Source organism: Rhodnius prolixus, unplaced genomic scaffold (genome assembly GCF_049639745.1).
Source record: "Rhodnius prolixus isolate KJV_2025 unplaced genomic scaffold, Rpr scaffold_8, whole genome shotgun sequence".
NCBI classification, from domain to species: domain Eukaryota; kingdom Metazoa; phylum Arthropoda; class Insecta; order Hemiptera; family Reduviidae; genus Rhodnius; species Rhodnius prolixus.
In genome coordinates this window covers 1,149,842-1,169,912 of record NW_027411593.1, presented here as the reverse complement: position 1 = coordinate 1,169,912, position 20,071 = coordinate 1,149,842, and the positions used below count along the sequence as shown (strand labels likewise).

The following is a 20,071-nucleotide window of genomic DNA, read 5'->3' as shown; positions in this document are numbered from 1 at the left end:
GCTCTATGACTGATGTAGGTCACATTGTTTTAGTGATAATAGATAAAGAAATATAGAAGGTTAAACTTTAGTGGTTTTGAATTCGTTCAAATTTCAAACCTTTATATCTCTCTTTGTATTGTTCAGAATGCTACGATTTCTTTACCGAATTGTAGAGAAAAGTAAGCTCTATGACTGATGTAGGTCACATTGTTTTAGTGATTCTAGATTAATAAATATAGAAGGTTGAACTTTAGGTGTTTTGAATTCCTTCAAATTTCAAACCTTTATATCTCTCTTTGTATTGTTCAGAATTCTATGTTTTCTTTACGGAATTGTAGAGAAATGTGAGCTCTATGACTGATATAAGTCCCATTGTTTTAGTGATAATTTATAAAGAAATATAGAAGGTTAAACTTTTGTGGTTTTGAATTCCATCAAATTTTAAACCTTTATATCTCTCTTTTATTGTTCAGAATGCTACGATTTCTTTACCGAATTGTAGAGAAAAGTAAGCTCTATGACTGATGTAGGTCACATTGTTTTAGTGATTCTAGATTAATAAATATAGAAGGTTGAACTTTAAGGGTTTGGAATTCGTTCAAATTTTAAACCTTTATATCTCTCTTTGTATTGATCAGAATGCTACGATTTCTTTACCGAATTGTAGAGAAAAGTAAGCTCTATGACTGATGTAGGTCACATTGTTTTAGTGATAATAGATAAAGAAATATAGAAGGTTAAACTTTAGTGGTTTTGAATTCGGTCAAATTTCCAACCTTTATATCTCTCTTTGTATTGTTCAGAATGCTACGATTTCTTTACCGAATTGTAGAGAAAAGTAAGCTCTATGACTGATGTAGGTCACATTGTTTTAGTGATTCTAGATTAATAAATATAGAAGGTTGAACTTTAGGTGTTTTGAATTCCTTCAAATTTCAAACCTTTATATCTCTCTTTGTATTGTTCAGAATTCTATGTTTTCTTTACGGAATTGTAGAGAAAAGTGAGCTCTATGACTGATATAAGTCCCATTGTTTTAGTGATAATCTATAAAGAAATATAGAAGGTTAAACTTTTGTGGTTTTGAATTCCATCAAATTTTAAACCTTTATATCTCTCTTTTATTGTTCAGAATTCTATTATTTCTTTACCGATTTGTAGAGAAAAGTAAGCTCTATGACTGATGTAGGACACATTGTTTTAGTGATAATAGATAAAGAAATATAGAAGGTTAAACTTTAGTGGTTTTGAATTCCTTCAAATTTCAAACCTTTATATCTCTCTTTGTATTGTTCAGAATGCTACGATTTCTTTACCGAATTGTAGAGAAAAGTAAGCTCTATGACTGATGTAGGTCACATTGTTTTAGTGATAATAGATAAAGAAATATAGAAGGTTAAACTTTAGTGGTTTTGAATTCGTTCAAATTTCAAACCTTTATATCTCTCTTTGTATTGTTCAGAATGCTACGATTTCTTTACCGAATTGTAGAGAAAAGTAAGCTCTATGACTGATGTAGGTCACATTGTTTTAGTGATTCTAGATTAATAAATATAGAAGGTTGAACTTTAGGTGTTTTGAATTCCTTCAAATTTCAAACCTTTATATCTCTCTTTGTATTGTTCAGAATTCTATGTTTTCTTTACGGAATTGTAGAGAAATGTGAGCTCTATGACTGATATAAGTCCCATTGTTTTAGTGATAATTTATAAAGAAATATAGAAGGTTAAACTTTTGTGGTTTTGAATTCCATCAAATTTTAAACCTTTATATCTCTCTTTTATTGTTCAGAATGCTACGATTTCTTTACCGAATTGTAGAGAAAAGTAAGCTCTATGACTGATGTAGGTCACATTGTTTTAGTGATTCTAGATTAATAAATATAGAAGGTTGAACTTTAAGGGTTTGGAATTCGTTCAAATTTTAAACCTTTATATCTCTCTTTGTATTGATCAGAATGCTACGATTTCTTTACCGAATTGTAGAGAAAAGTAAGCTCTATGACTGATGTAGGTCACATTGTTTTAGTGATAATAGATAAAGAAATATAGAAGGTTAAACTTTAGTGGTTTTGAATTCGGTCAAATTTCCAACCTTTATATCTCTCTTTGTATTGTTCAGAATGCTACGATTTCTTTACCGAATTGTAGAGAAAAGTAAGCTCTATGACTGATGTAGGTCACATTGTTTTAGTGATTCTAGATTAATAAATATAGAAGGTTGAACTTTAGGTGTTTTGAATTCCTTCAAATTTCAAACCTTTATATCTCTCTTTGTATTGTTCAGAATTCTATGTTTTCTTTACGGAATTGTAGAGAAAAGTGAGCTCTATGACTGATATAAGTCCCATTGTTTTAGTGATAATCTATAAAGAAATATAGAAGGTTAAACTTTTGTGGTTTTGAATTCCATCAAATTTTAAACCTTTATATCTCTCTTTTATTGTTCAGAATTCTATTATTTCTTTACCGATTTGTAGAGAAAAGTAAGCTCTATGACTGATATAGGTTGCATTATTTCAGTGATACTAGATAAAGAAATATAGAAGGTTAAACTTTAGTGGTTTTGAATTCCATCAAATTTTAAACCTTTATATCTCTCTTTGTATTGTTCAGAATGCTACGATTTCTTTACCGAATTGTAGAGAAAAGTAAGCTCTATGACTGATGTAGGTCACATTGTTTTAGTGATTCTAGATAAATAAATATAGAAGGTTGAACTTTAGGGGTTTTGAATTCCTTCAAATTTCAAACCTTTATATCTCTTTTTGTATTGTTCAGAATTCTATGTTTTCTTTACGGAATTGTAGAGAAAAGTGAGCTCTATGACTGATATAAGTCTCATTGTTTTAGTGATAATTTATAAAGAAATATAGAAGGTTAAACTTGTAGTTTGTTTAGTTTATCTTGGTAGAGGTTTTTAATTTATTTCGGTGTGGTTGTGAATCTTGAACTTGATGGAGTTGGTTAGTGGTGTATCCGCTTTATATAGCAAATTTGTGATAGCTGATTAAATGTATTGCGTCACAGTTTCTTTGCTTTTAATCGGTTAAAGGTTAGTGACGCCCACTTTGACGGTCCTTCACCTTTCACAGAGCACCACCTACTATACTTTAGGTTTTTTTTTATATTTATTTTTTACCTTTTTCACAAGGAATTTAAGTTCGACTTAATTTTATATTTGCGGTTGGAGTTATTTATGTATAAGGATGCTGGTGTGAACGCTCGCGCGACTTGCTATGCTTTTTACCTTTCTTACTATTTTGCTTGCAATTTTAGTTGCTATTTACCAGCTGTTTTGGCTAAAACCCTTCATTTCACTGAAGGACCTTACAGAGAAACAGTCCATTTCTGTCCTCCGCAGAGTGGTTATTATTTAGATGAATGTTTCTTGACGTCTTTGCCGTGAGTCCAATTTAAAGAAAGTTATAGCATCAGTTTCCGGTAATATTGTCTAAAAGAAGAGAGAAATTCCTTTGGTAACTTCTTTCCGTCGTGTGCGCACTAAATCGAGACAGTTTCCAAATAATAACTCTTTTTGGACCCGGAGTCATTAGACTAGTTCGTTTGCCAATCAGTTTCGAACTGCCTTCGCTAAGAAATTAAAGGTTTCTTGTGCAACATTTCGCTTAGAGTTCTCCACTAACACTTTCAGATATTTTAAGAAAATTTGTGCATTTCTGGTGTGTAACTTAATGTCAAAATCTTTTTCTTTATTCTGTGCTTAGCGCACAATGCTGTGATTTACTTCTCGGCAGTGACGAATATTTTTGCTCAAATAGAATCACTTATAGAAAACTGATGAACAACTTATTTGATACTATTAGTATAGCTTTGGATAACCTGTCAACAGTAAGTTTTTGAAACAGTTTGTAGGTTACATTTTAAATAACCTGACAGTGTTTACCATAAGGTCTTTGTTTTTTATTTACTTTATTAGTAAACAAACAGCGTTAACTGTAAATACTCCGTATCTGAAGAAGACTTGTAACTTAGGGCGCTTTGAGAATTTTGGCAATGGATAGAATAATATGCAAATGGATAGGGAATTAGATTGGTTAATGGGGCTGGTACTTAAAGAAGTGCAGACACTGATCTAGGCTAACAGCATGAGCCTAGACAGAGGTCACCGCGAGAATGAAAGTAATGACAGTTGCGAGCGGTACCAGTATGTGGTAGGGGTTCGGAGGAGGTCAGGGCACGTGTCTGGCCGGCTCGCCTCAGTCTACCCTGGCGCTCGCAAGGGGCAGCTCTACTAACTGTCTCCTATAGTGTACTTATCAAGCATCTCGATTCTGATCTTCCTTGCGGGCCAAACATTTTTCTTTTTTCTTTTAATCGGACCGGTGTTTATTCCACTATACAACAGTCAGACGGCAATATTTTCTCCATTATTTGTTATCTCTGATTAGTGATACAGATTGTTTCTTTTTAAATTTCGCAATAATTATGTGCAGATGTCCGATGGTACATTTCAGTTGACCGTGGGGATGTTTAAAGGTAGGCTATTTCTAATTTTCTTATTACAGCAGGTTTTCTTTATTGCGCATTGTTATCCTCCCTTTTGTGGACTTCCTTATCCACCGGAAGGGGATTGTTCAGATGGGTCTTAAACGGAAATACAGATTTGGTGAGTCTTACAAGAAAAAAAGTGATTATGCATTTGTCAGATGTCGCTAGGTTTTTGAAGTTGCGTTATTTTAATGAGTACATTCTTCTGTAGTAAGGGTATCTGGAAATGCTTGTTGGATTACTGCAATCCTGGAACATCGGAACTTTTTAGTGGCTAATTAGGACTCGGAAGTGCTCGAACACAGAACAGCGTTGAAGTTAACCAGGTTCCACCATCTTGTTAAGTTTTTGTGAGGTTGTGGTAAATTTTGAAGAGTTATTTGTTGATGAAATCTATTTTCGTAAGTTTCGAACACCATTGATGTCCTTCATCTGGAGTTTGTTTAGAATTAGGAGGGATGTATACTTTCAATCGTACAAACTGTGTATTTATGTGAGATATTCAAAAATATCTAAGGGAAGGTTTGGTAGAAAGTCTAAAGGAGCGTAGGTCTTCCTTGCCTTTCTACAGTTCGTTCTCCTAAAGATGCTCCAGATGAAGGACACCAATGGTGTTCGTAACTTTACAGAAGTAAAGATATTATTTGGTCACCAATCTCAGTGCCTTTTTCTGATCATGGCCGATCTTTAAGCCATTAACATTTCTCTTATACAAACATAAAATTATGTATATTTTAAAAACATTTATTGGATATCTTTGACAATATTTGACGTAACAGGAAGGTTTATTGTATTCCTGACCGCTTTAGGACTTCCTTCCATCTTCAGAGGAGATGAATTAGTTTTGTTGGAGATTGGACTTCACCATCTCGCACTCTACTTGCTGACTGTCGGCCTCGATCGCTATACTTTCTTTCAATTCTCAAAAAGGAAACTAGATATTTGTGATTATGGTAGCAAATTTTGGTCTATATCCTGAACGTAGTATCTTTATATCCTTAAGGAAAAACAATGCCGAGATCAGAGCTTCTCCCAGAAAGCATTCTAAGACACGCTAGGGAAAAGTGACGATCAGAATTTAATTAGAACAGTTGAGCCGAAAGGAGTTTCACCGGAAGAGAGATGGGACTAAAAATTAATTAATCTCAGGAAGTCCAAGTTAATAAAGATTACTTGCAAATTCTTCTGCAGTTATTATCCTCTGCTAAAATGAACGATTTGAATAAATTATACAACGAGATAATTTGAATCCATTTTTACCCCCTCTTATCACTTTTGTGTGTGTGGTTGTGAGAGAAAAGGAGGGCGCAGGAGAGAGGGAAGTCACTCAATCCCAATTTCCCCTCCATTTAGCAGAGCAACAAGCAATACTGATCGTAGAGATACTTGACGAAGTGTCTATCCATTGGAGATTCATCCCAACTAGAAATGTACATATTTGAATTAGATGGTCCCTTGACCTATAGCACTTCAGAGAACTGTCAGAATTTTGGGGTAGAGTCCTAGCTGATCGTGGGGATATCTGGGGATTGGCATGGATGGAAAGGCTGGAGTGGAATTTTCCTACCTCTAGAGGAAACCAGATCGGCAAGAAAAGGGATATTGGGGTTATTATGGTGGGTGAGATTGGAGACATAACAGGGAGAGTCTGTATTCCAGCGGAGGAGACACAGGATTGGAAATCCAAGATGTGGCAGAAACTTGAACGTCATAGTTCAGCTCTGTAAGTCCAGATAGGTCATAATCAGTGTTTCTGTTTTGTAGCGATAGTGTGGTTGTTTCCCAAGTGAGTGCAGTTTGCAGCGTCTTGCCTTGTGAGTTTGAGGGGATTCCATTTGAATTGATGGTCTAGTTTTGATCGTTGGACCTCACATAGAACTGGAATTTAGTTGAAGTGGATAGGGGAACATAGTACACCGTTCCTTAAAGTAGAGAAGAGGAAGCTGCTCTTGGTTCAGTTTCCTGTAATCTTCAAATTATGCAACCAAGCTTTGAGAGCCGTTAGGTGATATTGTCGGACTCTTGATAGTTTCTCTATTGGCTGCTTCTTAATAACTAATCAATTTGGATAGTTTTAACCATTTATTGTTTTATCTCCTTAACAAAAACTTACAGTTTAAAATGTTAAGTATAAGGGTTGATTAAACGCCAAAAGGTACACAAATCAGCAAGTACCCAACATTTCATTCAAGCTTAGTTGATATAATTTAAGTAATTTTGCTGCATTAACTTTTCCTTCACATTTTTTAGAATTTATTAGATGTCACAGACCCTTATGCTGGCCAGTTCGTTCATAATATTATTTTGTTATAATTATGATAAAATGTATATTATATCCGTTTTTAAATAGGTACTTTATTTTAACTCTATTCCGAATTATTCTTCGGATTTAGCTTTAATTTGCTTTTTATTCTGAGATGTCACATATATATGCAAAAGTAGAAAAAGACAAAGTTAGAGTCGGCTACTATTTAAATTTAAATCACGGATTTAAAAGAATATTTCAGTGTTGAATTCGTTTTACCGAAATATTCGTGAGCACAAATAACACACAGTTAATAACAAGTAGATTATTCAACAATAATGATTCATTTCTCAATTGTAATTTAATTTAGACCCCCTAATTTTACTTATAGTAAAATACTGGAATAATTAGATGTCCTAAACGTATGCATATCTCATTTATTTTATATTACATAACATATATTTAACATTGTGAGAAGAACAGCTACATTGAGAGTGTGATTGAAGAAAACTATATTATTTGCGATAAAGCCAGATAATTATTACCTATTATTATAAACGTTTGACTACTACATAAAATAACAATTACTTTAATCGAAGAATGAACTTAAACAGACGATTTTTATTAAAAATAAAATAATCGAAATCATTGATGTATGTTGGTGTAAGCATTTTTTTAAAAAAGTTTTTGAATTTTGTAGCCTCGTAATTTTTTTAATTTTTTATAACGTTTTCTTTTTAACCTGTAATTAATAGTTTGATTATTATAGATTAATAGATATTAAAGTCAATCTACAGTGCTACTTGAACAAATATTTTGTAGATGAAAATGGCCAGCATAAGGGTCTGTGACATCTAATAAATTCTAAAAAATGTGAAGGAAAAGTTAATGCATCAAAATTACTTAAATTATATCAACTAAGCTTGAATGAAATGTTGGGTACTTGCTGATTTGTGTACCTTTTGGCGTTTAATCAACCCTTATACTTAACATTTTAAACTGTAAGTTTTTGTTAAGGAGATTTTTGTACCTTTTGGATAGATTTTCATTTTTGTCTATTTTGCTAAGTTACATATCTGCTTTACTGTTTTTTTTTAAATTTGGAATAAGCAATTCTATCATTATAACCTGATAAGGTGTTAAGTAGGAACCGTAACTACCACTGGAGAGATCTTTTTAAAGAATGATTATAGTTGCGGTCCCCAAACCATCCTCAATAACAATTTTTTTGAGAAAGCCTTTTTATATAAAATAGGAAGGTATTTGTACGTAAAAAGCAAATTTAAACTGCGATTTCAGACCTTCCTTTTAAGAGGAGCAAGAAAAATAAACTGCGATTACAGTACTTCTCCCTAAAAGGCAAAGAGGCAAAGATTTTGAATCGAACGATAATTCATTACTTAATGTATAATGTAAATAGGTTCACCCATTGATAATTTTAACGATTGCAGTACTTCCTCTTAGTAGGTGTAAGAGCATGATGGCACTTCACAGCCATATAGAGTAGCTTTAATCACTTCTTCGTGCTAAATTTTATCAAAATCGGACAAAGCGTTATAGAAATATTGGTAATAATAGTTTTAGAAACGGCCTTACTTGGGTGGGGCAAACTCCCCTCCATATGAGGCATAGCGTCGAGACTTTTAAAGTGCAAATCTGTACAAAATTTCGATTCGAATGACACTTCATTCATGAAAATCGGTTCACTTGTCGATAATTTGAAACGATTGCTATACTTCCCCTTAACTAGTGTAAGAGCAGATCGTCGCTTTAATGTTACGTAGGGAAGCCCTAACCCCATCATCCTACCAAATTTTATCAAAATCGGGCTAAGATTTACAGAGTAATTAGTAATAATAATTTTTAAGGGGGCCTTACATAAAGGGGGCTAACACCTCTCCCATTCGGTGTACAGCGTCGAGACCCCCAAAAGGCACATCTACATAACATTCCGAATCGAATGACACCTCATTCATGAAAATCGGTTCACGCGTTTAGGCGCTACGTAGTTTACAAAAAAGGTAACAACAACAACAAGAAGAACAAGAACAACAACAATTTCTGAAAATGCCGTTTTTGCTCATTTTCGGCAACTTTTTTCTCGAAATCTATTAGGTCTGGGTGGTTGCAAAAAAATTACAGTCATAAAGGTGGGTTTGCCCTATAATTTAAAGAAAATTTGGGAATTTTATCTTTTATAGAAAAAGAGAAAATATTGTCAAAGTTGGGTGTTTTTCAACGTTACGCTTTTTCGTGCAGTTTTTGACGATCAACCCTTATACAACTGTCCTACCGGACAGTTTTAATTATTTCCATTTCTTTCACGGAACTGAAGAGGGAAATTTATGGAACAGCAATATGCCACCGGAACACACTGTGAGAACTACCGCCCTAAAATGCCAATTGAGTGAAAATTTATCGCAAACATGTGTAGTTTGATCACTATATCCGGTGCCGGAATCACCACTTCACAGAAGGAACTTTCAGTGTGGTCCCTTATAATCTGAAGAATTTGATCAGTTAATATCTTAAGAGTTTTTCCTTTTGCTGGCGACTGAGGACCGTTATCACATGTTTGTATTTATTTCTGGGGAGGAGAAGTAAATAAAGTTTATTATTTAAGGAGCCAATAGTAGAGGGGGTGAAGGAGGGAATAGCGCGCGGGGTGAGTGACCGGGCTATAAATACGGTCACAGCTTGGCGACCGCTGGCACAGGTGACATACTGATGCTGCCCCCAGCCAGGCCGGTGATGCTCTGCTCCAGAGATTAATCGATCTAACATCCAATTAAAATCTAACTTTTCGAAATCATATTTCTGCTAGCAGATAATAGTCTATTTATTCTAGTAGCTGGATTTCCAAGTAACTTGCATTTGCAAGTTTATTTACAGTTACTGGGCAAGTTAAACTAACAACAGTGTTTCGCAAACAATCAATTGGTCAATTTTGACTTTTATCTTGAAAACAGTTTAGACAATTTGTTTTCCTAATTGCACATGTGTGTATCTATGATCTCATTTGAACAATTTTCTCAGAAAGATCCAATTAAGAGCACTTTGAGGGCAACCTTCCATCTCAAAAACCAGAAATGGAATCAACTCCTGTATAGCATTGTTACGTATATACAGAATACCAAGTCGACTGACCGGAGCTACTTAACTAAGTTTTTAGCAATTTGTACTTCCTTTCATTCCTCGGTGGGAGAAAGCATTACGATCAAGTAGGTTTTGGTTTACCTATGGAAGTGTCAGTTTGGACGTCCGCTGAGTAAGAAAACTTGATTTTACAAAATGTCTGTATGTTTGTGCAACTCCAAAATGCGGATGTTGAAACTTGTTGTTTCCCTTAGGTTGCAGCATGAAAAGCGACATTACGATTTTGGTGAAAATCGGAAGTATCAGTGTACTGATCCGACTTGTTTTTGTTTTTGCTGCTCCCTTTAGTTGAGTATGTAGCAGACTGACTGGGTATTGTCTACGCCCACAAATAACATTGTGATTGAGGAATACCATTTCTTATGAAATTAACTTTATTAATATTTTTTGGTCGATTGGAATTCTTTTCACGTTATATTTTTAATGATCGACTATTTCAGTGGCATTGAATGACTCCATCAGACTGCGTGTCCTGGCAACTTAGCAGCCTCACTTGACTACAGTCTTATCTACAGTTTTGAATCAGCCTCTTCTCGAAAACGACTTCTACGATTCTTAAAACTTGATTTGTTAATTGTGCTTATGAAGCTGTATATCATTTTTTTGTTTAAAGGAAATTCAAATCCGATTACTTTTAGGGAAGGGGAAGGGTTAAGCTTCCCTCTGGCCTGCTTCTGTTCATTGGACGGTCTTAACACTTGTGGGTCCGAAAATTCTTAATTTGGTAATAAGTGGGCTGTCCGCAAGTAACTCTGTATCGATTAGTATCGATAATTGAGATAATTAATGGTATCGATTTAATTGCGTAAGTTGTTAATAAGAGAATGAGTGTATTTCTTTAGATGGTTGAAAGATTACAGCTGTTGAAAAGCACCCTGATGTTGTTCTGCAACAAACCAACATCCTAATGTAAGTTATGCTGGCAAAGAAATATTTTCAAGGTGGCAGTTTAGTAAATAGTATTTAACTGAAGGTCAGCATGTTCATAATTCCGTCAGTATTGAAATTTATCTGAAAGAGCTGGCAAAATTACTGCCGATTATTTATTTTTTATAAAAAATCTTATATTTTGGTAAACTAAAGATTGGGTAGAAAACATAAATAGCAATAAAAATCAAAATAAATAATACAAATACAACTAGGAAATGAAATTTACCGGAAATTATTGGCTTGGAAAGTTGTGTTGGCTCAGCAGGCAAATTATAGAACTAGTAAATAGATGTATATAAATAGTTGGGCAGAGGGCAGCAGTATGTCAGTCGGACATAAATATATCAGCTGACCATGTTGTGATCGGCATGATCATCACAATCCAAGCATATCGCGACATGGTCGCCAGCATTAATCCATAACGCTACGGAACAGCTACGATTTTAAGAAAGATCTGGTCCGTAAAGCATATTTCAAGGCTTGTAATTTAAGCAAGTTTAGCTTGTTTTATTAGTAACTTAGTAATTTATTTATTTACTGTAAAGTAAAGTAGTGCCTATTGTCACTTGCGGGCTTTATGTCTAACTGTCAAAATGGACGGAGGCGACTCTACAAATAAACATTACTATAAATGCTCATATTTAAACATTAAATAAAATCCAAGGCTTAGAGACCGGGAATCGAACCCACTAAACCAACAATACATCTTAGCTGTGCGGGTCTAGTATCTTAACCGCTCGGCTACCGTGGAACATTATTTATTTATTATTATTTAATTCATAAATCCTTAGTTCTGTGATAATTTGGATCGTACTTGCCTAGTGCTGCACGAGACCGAGACCGAGACGAGACTTTATGCAGTCTCGATCTCGGTCGCTCAAGTCTCGGTCTCGGTCTCGTCGAGATATCTCGGTCTCGGTTTTTTGAATTTTTGTTTAAGTATTAAAAGCAGTTTGCTATTAATAATCTTTTCAAAAAATGTTATTATTTTCTAATAATTATTTTAATTTATATATTGGTAATGAAAATGTGTGTAAAAGAAGACAACTACTTACACTTCAATGCATCATATATTACTATTACTGTTATATATCTTTGTATAATTTCAAAAAGATGTTAAAAACGCGCCATATGAAAGACCCAAATAACATATCTGCCTGCTATAACAAGTCGATTCGTGAAATAAAAAATACACCTCCCAACAAACTTCCCGCTCCATTAGTTATGGCTGTTGGTGAAGATAAAGAATCTGATGATTCACCTTTTGACGACGACGACGACTGCATCAATATTTTTGCACCATTTGCTCAAAAATCAGCAAATATCACCGAAGCATGGAAGACAGAAATAATTAATTATACCAAATTAGACCAAGCACCAGTAGACGTTGACATTTTAGAATGGTGGAAAACACTTGAGAATTCCTTCAAAAATTTGTCTAGAATGGCAAAAGATGTTTTTAGTATCTGTGCAACTTCAGTGCTTCTTTTATGTATCAATGCTTGGGCAAAGTGTATCTTAAAAACGAAAATTTGTGGCAATATTTTTTAGGTGCATAGATAGTCTTTTTTTTCAAATTCATTAATTCACTAATTCTAAAATATAATTCAAATAATATCTAAGTTCAAAGTATTAGATTATTAATAGTGAAATTTATGAAATTGAATGAATGAATGATATGAATAGTGAAATTTAGTGAATTTATGTAAAAATTATGTAATTCGAAGGGGGCCGCCACGGTAGCCGAGCGGTGCGAGACCTGCGAAGCTAATGTGTATTGTGGTACTGGGTTCGATTCCCGGTCTTAGGCCTTGGATTTTATTTAATGGTTAATATGAGAAATTTACAGTAAAGTATGTTTGCTAGTCGCCTCCGTCCGCGACACCTAATTGGTAGTTGGACGTAAAGCCCCGCCTGAAAAAATAGGCGATTACTTTACTTTGCTTACTTTACTTATGTAATTCGAAGTCAAATAGATGTAGTAATATTGAACATATATAATAAAATCGTATCTTTTAATAATTAATTCAATATCCGTAATGATTATTTATTAATAAAGAACACAATTTTATAATTTTGTAGCTAAAAATTAATATTTGAAAAACCGAGACGAGACCGAGATTTCTCGACAAGATATAATATCATGTCTCGATCTCGGTCTCGGTTGCTCAAGTCTCGTCTCGGTCTCGGTACCGAGACCGAGATTTGTCTCGTTTCTCGTGCAGCACTATACTTGCCATATTGATGAAGACTTTAAATTGCTAGTACATAATGACCATTCATTTTACTGTTTTTTTTTTATTGTACAATATCATCATGACAGATCATTAAGCAGGTGTACTGAGCAACCAGGTATGGTTTGGCAGCATCTTTATTTTTGCAACCTGTAGAAACTAAAGTTGAAATCTCTCCTCTTTTCACCTTGAATACGGTGTTGCAGTTTTCCTCAGACGTACAGGAAATCTGTTTGAACACTCACGAGACTTCCTCTTGCTAATCAAGATTCCAGGTTCTAATTTGATAAACTTTTTTTAAACCGGAAACATCAAAACAAATGTAGTTACTAACTATTACTCAGTTTTCAGAACTGTGTACTATACTTCAACATCGGACAGTGAGCTTGTAAGAAACTTCAAGATGAAGAAAAATCTAAGGGCTAACAGCTAGATTCGAACCCGTGATCTCCGCGTTGCCCTTATCCGAGTTTTCGTGGAAAAATGTTTCAAATATATTTAGTAGACTTATTGGTATAATTATTGTAACAAGTTTAGAGGAACTCGTTGGAGCCATTTTCCAGAAAATTGCAAAATCCACACACACAAAGACCATTTCCTAAAATAAACAACCTTCCTTACTCAGCGGACGTTAAAACAACGTTTAAAAATTAAAATCTCGATGCGAAAAGTTGATCTTGATTCTAATGCTCTCCTCACCGAAGAGAAAATGGCGACTGTTTTCCATTTCATGCGATTAACAGTTAATTTCGTTTTTAATAAATGCAGTCAAATTTCTTATGTTTTTTTCTTTCGTTTCCTCCAACATTTTACCAAAAAGCATCGCATAATAAGTTAATAATAACTTGAATTGTATTAGTTTTTGTTGAAATTTTTTATTGCATATTCAGATAATTTATCAAATACCTACGGGGGGAAAATTAGTAAAATAATTCGAAGCTATATTCTTCTATGAAATAATGAGTGTTTAATAATTAACCAATTAGGATGCAGAGAAAAACGTGTGAAATGTGGGGGTTTGGACTAGCCAATGATAGAGCTGAGATTCTAACGCTGACCACGCCCCACAATGAAATCACGCCCACACAGTGTAAACCATGTTATTAATGATAATTATGTTTTCAAGTAATTTTTCTTAAATTATTAAATCATTTGTTAGTATAATTTTATGAAAGAAAGAGAAATATGGATTCTTTTTTAATTTTTATGAGCAGCATCGTCACTAGTCGAGTTTACTATTCTCTGGGAAGGATTTAGGCACTGTTTTCCGTATTATTGATTCAAACTTTGGCACTTGAATGCAAAAAAAAAAAAAAAAAAAAAAGAAACAAATCTGGTAAGAATACTCCATGACTTCATCTTAATTTAACCGGCAAACATTTCTTTAAAGGTTATATAATTTTATTATATTCTCAACCCTTGCACAGACTCTCCATAATTTAATAGAAATAACTTTTTGTGTACTCGAAATGTTTATTTCCGATGAAAGAAGTAAGTTTAGAAAAGTGGATTCGGTCGCTGTTCTTCCACTTTATAGAAGCAAGAGAAATAATAGCTCGTTAAAAAAATAGCTCCTGTTAGAAAAATAGCTCCTGTTAAAAAAAAGTAGCTCCTGTTAGAAAAATAGCTCCTGTTAGAAAAATAGCTCCTGTTAGAAAAATAGCTCCTGTTAAAAAAAGTAGCTCCTGTTAGAAAAATAGCTGGATATTTTTGTTGTGGTTAATTATTTTAATTTAAATAGATTTAAAATATTAATAATGAATTACAAACTAAACAGTTGGCGATCCTTTCTAAAATAAGTTAAGACAGTTTCTTTGTTAATAAAAAAAAAGGAAAAGTTGAGCTTGCAGTTGATTTCACTTAAAGATCTACGGGAGAGATTTAGCGACCGGCCTCAGCTTCTGGTCCATTAGAAAGTTGTTCTATGATTCCACCATTTTTGTAACAAGTCTACTCTCTGTTTCAGCTGATAGGTGAGAAAAAGTACGGTTTAACGTTTTGATCTCTTTAACCTTTACTGGCAAATAATATATTAGAGAAGGTTTTTTTGAAGCTAAATGTGTTTCTAAATTGAATGAACTACTTGCGGTAAGTTAGTGAGAGATATTCAGATCACGCTGTTCATGACACCGGCTTTGTACTGACAGTAGCGTGTCACGGTCATCAGTTGAGGGCGGTAGGAGTTGATACCAGGAAGTCTGGATGGTTGTAAATCTTGGTGATGGAATGCGCATGCCTTGACATTCCCAAAATATCTCAAGTGTGCCATAAGCGGCTGACTGACCTTCCTGCACCTTGTATTTGCGATATCGGATCAATATTTCTTCAGATGGTTCTCTCGTGCATATTCAGTTTTCTCCTAGAAATATCTACAATCTAGGTACAAGGGAACGGGCATTGGTTGGTTTTGGCTTGATTCCATAATATCCGCTCCTACATCTTACCGTACAACTAATTGCAACAGCTGTTCGTTCCATTGTGCCCGGATAGAGCCACACCTTTCTAATTTAAATTAGATTCCGCTCCTACAGATAATTTGATTTGTTATCATCTCTTCTTTCTAAGACAATACTCAGGGTGGATTCCCTCTGTAGGAAACTTTAATTTTATATTTTACAAACTGAAAGTAAGACCCTCAAACAAGCGTGCTGGTCAATTTTGTTCACGATTTCTCTGTTTTCTTTACCAGCTTTCCCTGCTACTTTTCCACTGTACCCGTTTGGTACAAGAAAATTAATTTCAAGTGTCAATGCAGTCATTGTTATTAGTGAAATCACCATTTTGAATCAGACAGGCTTTTAGTTATTAAACTGCTGAGAACAGCCGGTTTTATCTTGTAATTAAAAAAAAAAATGCTTTCTACTTTTTATTAGTTGATGCCCAGTTGTTTTATTATCGTATGAATTCTCTGCGATTTTTTTCATTTCATTTCATCTGAATTCAACTAAGAAAAAGATTATCGAAAAATGGTTGAGGAAATTCCACCAAACCTTGAGAAATCTGGATTGATATTCAGCTTTTCCAGACGATGAAGAGGAGAGAGTTCGTCGTACAGTTTGGGAAAAGGAAGGAATTCCACATGGCGATTTAATTATTCTGGCAATCAACTTAGAGAATCGATCCTTTCCCGATATATTGAAGTTCGCGTCAGATAAAGAAACCAATTTTCTACACACAATTTAAATTACAATTTGGGATATTTGTCTTTTTCTAGCATAAAGGAGTATACAAAGGTTTCTATGATCTAATTTGAACATCATGTAAAATAATAATTGATTTTTTCAGTTATGAAAAGTGTTATGAAAGAATAATGAATGTTTTAGTACATATATTTTATGTGCAACGTTCATAATGGTGATGATTTCCGGTTATGCAAGTCCCTTCATCGTGGCCGCCCTAGGATTATAGAAAATATATGATTTAAAACCTTGAGAATGGTCTTAAGAGAGGAGGAAGTGGTACGAGTGACCACAGCTGAGTTGATTTAAAGGTTTAGGATCATTGATTGCAATGTACTATTTATAGTGTCCCTGGGGAATACAGAGAGTGATATTAGTGGCCTGAGTCCAGGGAATGGCACGGAGAATGGAGTCCGGAAAGGTCGTCCGCGGGCTGCATTCCACCCGCCACGCAGACAGTGCAATGACTCTGCTCTCTAGGTAACCGGGTCACTTGGCGCACTTTCTTCCGTTTTCAACTCTTTACTTCCTCTTTGCACATGTTCACTTTTTCAATTCTGGCTTTTCACACGGAATATAACTAATTCAATGTTTCCTTTAGGTACCATTATTAGACATGAAACGGTGGACAAAGCTAACGACCGGAAATGCATTTTTTTAAAGTTTCCTTTGAGGGATTTTCTCTTAAACAACTCAAATGAGTTTTCTACAACTTGGACACTGCTCATAATGACTATTATTTGACACATTTTCCAGGAAACTCTAAACGGGATTCTTTAGTAGGGAGTAAGTTTAAGCTGTTCTAAGTCTAACTTCATTCTAACATCTATACAATCGATGGGACTGGAACGTCTAATCAAAGCTTGAAAGATTGTCAATTCACTGAAAGTAAGTGGGCCCAGATGTTCTTTTTTGAGTTTTCTGCACTTTTTTAGACTTTCCAGGGAGTTCCTTTCAAACTAGGGCGCTACTAACTCAGGATGGTCTCTCTGTCCGAAATTACTCATGAAAAAAAAACTGATGCTGAAACGACTCTCTTCCTTCGCCACAATCATTTTATCGTGAAATTGTATAATATTGAAGTAACTTTGTAATTTAATTACTTGAGAGAGGATTGATTCGAGATTGCTTTAGCGGTTGATTGCTGCAATTTAATTACTTACAAATTCATGAGAGAGGATTGATTCGAGATTGCTTTAGCGGTTGATTGCTGCAATTTAATTACTTAGAAATTCATGAGAGAGGATTGATTCGAGATTGCTTTAGCGGTTGATTGCATTAGTAATAATATTAATAAGGGAGGGGAGGGATTAGCTATGCGGTTAGCGTACTGGACTCCCACGCAGAGGTCCCGGGTTCGAATCCAGCTGCTGACCCTTAGATTTTCTCTTCCTAGAAGCTTCTTACAGCTGACTGTCCGGTGATGCGACAGTGTTGTCTGTAACGAGAGAACACTGTCCGGAGGCCGGCAGTGCACTGGATAAAGCTCCGGGCGCCAATAACCTTAGATGTTGACGCGCCTTAAATCATTAAAAAATAAAATAAAATAATAGGTAATAATAATAATAGTTTTATTTGAATTAAGAAAACAAAATACATATATAGGTACATTCTTTCTATAAACATCAATGACATGGTACATTACCGTCTGTCAGTCTCGTTTAAGCAAAAAATTATAAACTTGAAGATAAATATTTAGTGGAAGAGAAGTGAAGAAAAAGAAAACTATATTTACATAAGAATACTAGGCTCTAGTGTCACTCTGCTATTTGGTAATAATAGTTAGAGTAGGAGAACAAAATAGAATATTGTATGAACTTAATACGAGGGTCGTTTGAAAAGTCCGTGCAAAGTCAGAGAGATAGCACCACTGGCGCGTATCGAGGTTATGTTTAGTTAGTAGCATCTCTTGGAAGAACACACACCAAGTTTCAGCCAGATCGGTCTATTTCTTTGTGTTTGGCATTCGTTTGAATCGAGGAAGTCGAGTGATTTTCAAAAAATGGACGAAAAAGAATTTCGTGTGTTGATTAAACACTACTTTATGAAAGGCAAAACGCCTCAGGAGACTAAAGAGAAGCTAGATAAACATTATGGTGACTCTGCACCTTCGATTAGAACAGTATGTAAGTGGTTTCAAAATTTTCGGAGTGGCCATATGGGCACAAGTGACGCTGAACGTTCTGGACGCCCTGTTGAGGTTACTACTCCAAAAATCATTGATAAAATCCATGATATGGTGATGGATGACAGAAGAGTGAAGGTGCGTGAGATTGCTAGTGCTGTGGGCATCTCGAATGAACGGGTACATAATATTTTGCATCAACATTTGGACATGACAAAGCTATCCGCAAGATGGGTGCCGCGATTGCTCACGCTTGACCAAAAACGAAATCGTGTGAAGTGTTGCAAGGACGGTTTGCAGCTGTTCCAGAAGAATCCGCAGGACTTTAAGCGTCGTTTCGTCACTGTGGATGAAACATGGATACATCACTACACTCCTAAGACCAAAGTACAATCTAAACAATGGGTTACCAAGGGGAAATCTGCGCCAAAAAAGGCGAAGACCGTTCCTTCGGCCGGAAAGATTATGGCGACTGTCTTTTGGGATTCGCAAGGAATAATCCTCATCGACTATCTGGAAAAGGGTAAAACTATTACAGGTGCATATTATTCATCGTTATTGGACCGTTTGAAAACCGAGCTGCAAGAAAAACGCCCACGATTGGCCCACAAAAAAGTCCTTTTCCATCACGACAACGCACCAGCTCACACCTCAGCAGTTGTGGTCGCAAAATTAATGGAAATAGGGTTCCAACTCGTTTCACATCCCCCCTATTCTCCAGACTTGGCTCCCCCGGACTACTATTTGTTCCCCAATATGAAGAAATGGCCGGCGGGAAAAAGATTTTATTCAAACGAGGAGGTGATTGCAGAAACGAATGGCTATTTTTCAGACTTGGACAAATCCTATTATTCGGAAGGGATCAACAAACTAGAGCAGCGTTGGACGAAGTGTATAAGCCTAAAAGGGGACTATGTTGAAAAATAAAAAAGGTTTACCCCAAAAAATTAAGTAGTTTTTATTTTTGCACGGACTTTTCAAACGACCCTCGTAGTTGAATTCATTAACTAAATATCACCCCTACAACGCAGAGCACATTTAACAAAATTAATTGTAGCTCTCCAATTAGTAGCAATTAGTAAGCATAGAACTTCTTCTTTATTAAGCACGCGCTTATTAAAGTATCGGATCCTGAACTCTCTCATAATGGGGCTGATTGCATTAGTATTCGCAAAAAAAAAGTAATATTGGATTTATCTGATTGTAACTATCATGGAGATTGCTAAATTGCAAGAGTAACTGCGTCTTTCAAGTGAACGTCACATGGACAAGGCCGCGCAGGCTATGTTACAGAGAATACAAATATTTCTTATATAACTTATTTTGAATCGTAACCTGTTTCTGCGTTCTTTAAATAAGTCGCTGAAGGTCGATCTAGGTATGATTACAGTTCTGCTCCAGCCAATGATGTTCTATTTTAATTCACTGTCAGAGAGTGTTTTGATCAAATTTATCATTATGTTGATTGATTGGCGTGGTCACTTTTTGGCTACTTTCCTGTTAGCTTTAAGTGAGGTTTGTCTGTGTGATACTTGGATGAAAAGATCGTCTCTTTGATGGCAACTGAAGAAATGTTCAGCCTTCCGTAAGGGGAAAAAAGGATTGTAAAATCGGTTGGGCGGAAGTGCCATCTTACTGCGGAAACTTTGTGGTTTTAGCCGGGATTTTCACCAAAACATTTTGATTGACAAGATAAACAAGATGATTTC

The 20,071-nt window shown here is 35.1% G+C and overlaps 1 protein-coding gene across 15 annotated transcripts in view; it reads left to right on the top strand.

Annotated features, from left to right (window-relative positions):
* The window catches only part of Asator (tau-tubulin kinase asator), a 105,095-nt gene that overhangs the window by 26,960 nt on the left and 58,064 nt on the right, over positions 1–20,071 (top strand). The window contains exon 1 of one of the 15 annotated variants that reach the window (XM_074121274.1): positions 4,196–4,481. The exons of the other annotated variants lie outside the window; for them this stretch is intronic. The gene's annotated coding sequence lies outside the window, so the exon portion shown is untranslated. Of the gene's footprint in view, positions 1–4,195; positions 4,482–20,071 lie in introns of those variants that run through there. 15 annotated transcript variants of the gene reach the window in all.